Genomic DNA, 7,215 nt, shown 5'->3' on the forward strand with positions numbered 1-7,215 from the left:
AATAAGTACCGCTTCTTTAATTACTAAAATCTTTATACATCACAATTCTAAAATACCGTGCATTAGCACGAGATCTGTACTAGTTAGCCTTTACATCGATAAAAAGGCAAATGTATTTATTATGAGGTTTTTTGTTTTTCATATGTGGTATTTAACTTCAATTTTCACAAAACTTGTTAAAATATTATATTATTAAATCTTATAATAAGAATTTATATACATATGGCATTGTTAGCGGATTAGTTTAACTAGAAGCAGATTTCAAGATGATAGATTTTATTAGAAAGTTTGAAAAATATATTATAATTAACAGAATTAGTTTAAGGTCCTTTTTGGTAAATAACAGATTTTAGTAGCAGATTTGACCAAAATATATAATAGCAGAGTTTGCTAGAGGTGTTTGGTAATTAGCGGCTTCACATTAGCAGATTGTTTATTTTTCTTGTAAAATGACTAATATGGATATGAATCATTATTGATAATATTTTCAAGGGTAAAATTATCAATTAAAATATTTTTCAATCTACTAATTGAATATGGGGAGCAGCATATTGACAAATCAAACATGCTAAACACCTTCAATATGCTAAGAATCTATCAATCCGTCGTTTACCAAACACCTCCTAAGTGTTTGGTGATTAGCATATTAAGATTAGTAGATTAACAATATTATTTGTAAAATTGAGTAGACTTTTCTATTTTAAAATATACTAACCAATATGTTGGGGTAAGCAACATTTTAAACAACATATTGATCTCAAATTTGCTATTTCATTATGCTGTTTACCAATTAACATATTGATTAATTAAACATGTTAAAACCCTTGAATATGTTACCGAACCCTTTCATAACAGATTATGTATATTACTGTAATAAATAATGAAGACAAAGTGTAGTACCGACATATAAAAATCAGAGACTGTTTTATTGTGAATAATAGTTTCTGTAATATTTGTGGTATACATGTAATTAAAGTCATGAAAATTTTGGAATATTATATTGCTATTATTAGGTAAGGAAGAAGAATCTGGTTCTCTATATCTCAATTCTCATACAGTCGACTCATACTACATAGGTTGACCATAGGAGAAATGAGACCCACCTAACTTTATAAACTCTCCCCATCATTATTATATGACCAAACAAATATACAATAACAATAATAATACGCAAATTCTCATTTAAAAGGGGTATTTGATTTAAGCAAGACGGATCAAGCAGTATGCATGAGACAAAAGCAGAAAGCATAAGAAAAATTAACAAATTTGTTTTATAATCAAGTGCGATGATATTTAACCTGTTTTAATATTAATACAGATACTTCCATTTTATAAAAGACTAAATAATAATTATAAAAATAAAAGGAAAAAAAAGGGGGGGAAGTAGTGTGAGCGTATGGGAGGTGGAAAATGTGGAATAAAATGGGAATACATGCAATCATACATACATACATGCATACGTGGATTCGATGGATGACAAATTCACAAAAGAAAATTATTCACATGGATGTGGGAGACACATCATTATTGTAGTAGTGAAGTTGATTCTGATTTGTCACCTCCTTTGTCTGTCTCACCATATCATTATTCCTCTACCATTTTTATCATGCTTGCAATTAGTGGCTGTGGCTCTAATCCATTTCTTCCAATACAATTATGCTCCCCTCCCCCTTTTTTTAATAAGTCTCGTGAAAAACCGTCTCTCACTATATTGAGTTTTGCACAAATTCTTATTTCAGACCGCTATATCCGTCTGAAATGGTCAGACGGGTACCATCTCCTCTCACAAAAAACCCATTTAGGGTGTGAGTGGGAAAGCACATAGGAGTGTCCCATCACCCATATGCTTCTCACTTGTGAGAGGTCTTATTACGGTCTGAAATAAGACAGTTTTAAGCAAGACGGACTGTAAGTTTTGTGCATTACATTAGAAACACTGATACCTAGTTTTCAAAAAGGTGATTATTAAGAAACTAACACTCAACGAATTATACCACCGTCTTTTTCCTATTTACATTGCACCAAAGTAAACTTTGTGCAACTTGCTAGATAAGAAGTCACTTTATATCAATTATGTAATTAAACGCAATCTTTGGGACCTTTTTTTTGTCTTTAGTTATTACCACGACTTGGGGCGTGATTTTCTTTATTATCATCGATCCTTGTTTTTCCCATAACGTATAGCTATCTCATTAATTGATCATGAGAGTACATGTTTACTAATGTTTACTAATGTTGTATGCAAATTATTATGCTTTTTGACAAATATGGCTTCTTTCTAACGTTTGGTTTTAGTTGATAGTTGATACATACGAAGTATAAAGTAAATTAGTATTAAAAGGAAAAATATTGTGAGCTGATTAAGCAACTAACTACGAGTTTTGACAAAATGATAAATCAATAATTATCGTGGCACCAATTACTTATTTGAATTCTTTTGCTTCTAAAACTATTTTTTTACCAACTAATATATATGGACATATTTTGCATTTTTTATACGGAATACACGTCAATGTCGGGAAACTCGACAATGTGGACACGATGATTAAAGTTTCGTCTTATACACAACAAAAATGAATTTGAGAATCTTACAATTGAAAGGTTAAGTGTAGAGTATACTCCGTATATAGTTAGTTTCGTGACGAGACTAACTAAATGCGGAGTCTTAAATTAAACACAACCAAAAATATGCACTCCTTGTCTCCGTATACAACTAATATATCCCTAGTTAAAAAGGTGATCACTACATTAATTTACGTATACCTCTTGCTTTTAACATTTTATCTAGCAAATTAAATTTCATGTGTTTTTAACATTGTCAAAGAAATTTATTAACACCGAAGATGTCTTAGTCTAATGGTTAAGACGGAGGTATTGTGGATAATAGGTCACAGGTTCGAATCCCTCCTCCCCTTTATTGTAATGCGACTATATGCGCGCTTCGTGAGACCAAAAAAAAAAAAAATTATTACCTGACAAAATTACAGAAACAAATGAGAAATTTAATGGATGATACTTTAAATAAAAAAATGTAAACCTTATTTAGAGACGAACTTAGAAGTATTGTCGTACGTATACAAGTGCGATGTACTCCGTATGACCTTATGTCAGTGTGCATGTGAATGTACTTAGTGTCTGTCTTTATATGGTATTGCACTATTGCATGTTCTTGTAAGGTAGGAAAAGGGAGAGTATTATGTTCAGTGTTCATGTTATCCAATCAGACAGTATTATGCGTTATAAGTTGAAAAACATCATGTTTCAAAGCCTTGTAGCTGAAGTTGCTCAATCTTACAACCACGCATTCGTGATTCGTCAAAGCTGCAAATCAAAGGCAAACAAATAATTTGGACGGATCCAAATGAGTAATAACTAACATAAGTCATTTCATACACAAAGTATTATTAATTTATTTTCTGCAATATATAGTACATTTATTTACAATGTTTTTGTGAGACCTAAACTTGAACTAATTACAAATCTCGTACTCATTATATATTTCTCTTTTTTTTATCCGTATATATAATACTAGCTATCCAGTATCCACCTTTGATAACTTGCAGTTGGTCTCCCTTTAGACGGGCCATTTTATTCTAACACAATAAGACGGGATTTTAAGACCATTTTACAGTAAAATGTGACCACTTTTAGAATAACACTAACTGGACCATTGTGATTACATTTAACCATAAAATGGTTACAAAATTCTATCTTTTTTCGTAAGACGGAAATGGTATATCTGAAACGATAATTTGTGAATAACTTGTACGAACACAAAATCTTTTTAGTAGCTCTCATTTCATTTATTGTGTGGCCTATGTATATACATACAGTAAAAATAATGTGTTGCAAGAATTCAATGTTTTGATCATAGGATGGGCCATATATAACACAAGGTAGTGGGGGTGGGACAATATCCACAAGGTGAATGTCCAAATTATGTATGACAAACCACATGAACGTACTGCCTCCCCACACTTTGCTTTGTTCTTAAGATGGCTACATACAACCGGTGTCACGGTGTGGTGTGGGTTCAACACTTAAAACCCCATCCCCCATCTTGCTTTCTCCACAAGACTTGCCTCCCAACGACTTTACAGTTTATCTCATGAAACTGTTATCGTTAGTGGCGGATTTAGGGAGGCTAGCAGTCACAGGGATGCTCATCCCGTTTTTTTTTTTTTTAACTACATTTTGACATAAATTTCAAAAATTTAATTACATTTTGGAACATTTTTCGAGTTTTTCTTATATTATATCACTGAGCCTTTGTTGCAACCTGTAATTTTTCGCCCCTAATATTCTGGCTCTGTTACTAATATCAATGAATTTTGCTAAATGGTACTCTCATTATAAGGAGTATGTTAATAGTTTAGATAAAAGACATTGTAATACATAGAGCCATAGAGGGTTCAAACTTCAAACTTCAAATTCCAAATAAAGAAGGACGTATAACACAAATAATGAGTAAATAGGAATTTAGGAGATAATAAAGTTAATTTTTTGCTTAACTAGAAAGTTAATTTAATAGAATAGATAATGTTTTGAGGGGCCCTAATTTTGGCAATAATTTGTTATCCTCACCCTAACTTCAAGCAACTAATTAAACAATGATGTGTCAGCTGTGACCCTCATGAAGATGATTGAAAAGTTAGGTCACCAACAATACATGATAATAAACCTAATTTATATGCTGAAATTTAATTAATAATAATCATATCAGAAAAACCTTAGATTATGTTTAATTTGATTTTTACTTTTAAGGAGTGGTCATGCATGATATGCATGGCACTCTTTCCTCAATGGTTAAAATGATTTATTGGGTGACGTTTTTGAAGAGGTATGTAAGAAATTAAAGGAGCAATAATCAAAGACTTTTAATGGATGCGCACTTCTTTTTTTTATTTTCATCTTGCTCATTATTATGGAGGGACCAATACGTAAATTTTTTCTTCTTACAATATTTATTATTGGACAGTGGACACGCATAAATTATTATTTAAGACGACATATGCATCTAACAAGATAAAATTGGGTTAAATAGATGGGTGAGGTAAAAAGCACAATGTCTAAAGAATGACAATGTCTAAAGAATGACAAACTCTTATCAACTTAGTTATATGATGAGGTATATATTATTTCACCTATTTTGCCGTTAAAACGTATATAATCATCTTAAGGAAACCAATTATTAGACCTGTTTTAATTTTAAAATGGATACGTCTCATCTATTCAACTGATTAATTTATAATTTCAATAAAGGCTTTGATAAATATAATTGGAATGTCTTCTAATAAAATGTGCAGGTAACTAATAAGGGTTTTTAAAATTATAAAATATTCAAGAATGATGTAAAATGACGCATTCACTTTAGTAGATTGTAGAAAATGAATCTGTCAACCATTTACACGTAGATATAATAATTTATTAACCTAAACTCGCTAATTATCAATACATTTCTACTAAATCTGCTAATTGAAATATAATGGAGTAGTTAAATCTGTCAATCCAGTTTGTCATTTATTATCTGCTTAACTAATTTACTTCAGCTAGATACCAAACAAGGCCTAAATTAAAAGTTTAAAACCAACTGTTACTATTTTACTACCAACCCTAATGGTCATGATGGAAATTAGGTTATTCAAAATACTAAGAAATCACCCAAGCTTTCAAGCCTTTAAAAAGTCAAAGTGCAACTTTATTTTAGCTTTATGCCAATTACCCGACAATAATAATCGTCTTATGAAATCCTGATAACAAAAAAGTATTTGAGATGATTATCCAATCTTTTCGTCAATTACAAGGCCATATGGGATAATGTAATCATGTTTTACCGGCTGGTTAATTTGAGGGAGTACTCTACCTACCTCTTTTGGTTCATGTTAAAAAATAATATTCAAATTAATTATCGCCTCAGGTTCGAATCTTGACGAAAATAATTGTAGGGATTTTTGGTATGGACTACATACAATAATAAATACAAGAATCGAAAAATTAACAAGGACACAATATTTGTGAGGTTCAACAACTTGGCTACGTCCTCACTATAGTTGCACTAGGAATTTTATTGATCACTCACAATATGAGGATAAAAATTAGATAGCATTTGTCATTCTTTTATAGCTAAATGTCAAACTATAACTTCCATGTAACATTTTCGTATTGATAACCATGATCAATGAAGAAATACGTTTCGATAAGTTATAACTTCATTCTCATATGTTTCTCATGAAACATAATTTTCCCTGATTTAACTCTTTTTTAATCCTAGTTGTTCGTGTTATAAATGTTCTTTAAAAATAGAAAAATTACTTTTTTTCCACCAATCTAATGACTTAAATTACCTGATTTAACTCTTTTTTAATCCTAGTTGTTCGTGTTTTGAAAATTAATTGAACACATAATACACGGCATATAAAAAGAAAAGTTGTCAAGAAACCATCTCAACCAAAAGCTTAAGCTGATGGTTGAAGTTTCTTGATTCGTTTTATATTCTAACAAAAGTTATTGATTTTTTTTTTCTAAAACCGCTTATAATATGAAGCGGAACGGAGTGCGTACATCTCTGATCCCTTGACGTTGAAGTTGCGAAAACTTATAGAATACGAAATGGCGGGGCGGGTATGGCGGGTATAGCGGGTAAGGCGTGCATGCGGATGATGATGATCGATGATAACAATATAATTAAATTGAGGAGGGGTAGGTATTGTTCCAACTTTACGAGGCCATGCCACAAATTATTGACTACTACTATTATGTTTGTCGAATCAGCAATCAGCATATAACACACCGTAAAATACTCTACATCAGTCAACACATTAAGGTGATGATGACCAATCTAATCTAATCCAATTAATTTAATTATAATTTACTCAAAATATAATTATACTCTAGCGGTCCCATATGACTATGCGAACACGAAAAGATTGCAATTTTAATCATTATGAGTAATCAATTGCTAAGGTGCGGCATTAATGATTTGATGTTTATCCTATGAGGAGAGTTCATTGGTTTGAACCCAAATGTTTTCTTTTAAACCCAAAATCTCATTGAAGACGGCACGTATCCGTCACTTTGGAGTGACGGATACTATTTTCTCTCACAAATAACCCAAATAGAGGAGAGAGGGAAGCACATGGGGGTGCCTCCACCTTGTCCCCCTATCCGTTTTGTGAGTGGCATTACCCGTCACTTGCTCCAACCCGTCTTCAGCAA

This window comes from Silene latifolia, chromosome X (assembly GCF_048544455.1).
Source record: "Silene latifolia isolate original U9 population chromosome X, ASM4854445v1, whole genome shotgun sequence".
Taxonomy (NCBI): domain Eukaryota; kingdom Viridiplantae; phylum Streptophyta; class Magnoliopsida; order Caryophyllales; family Caryophyllaceae; genus Silene; species Silene latifolia.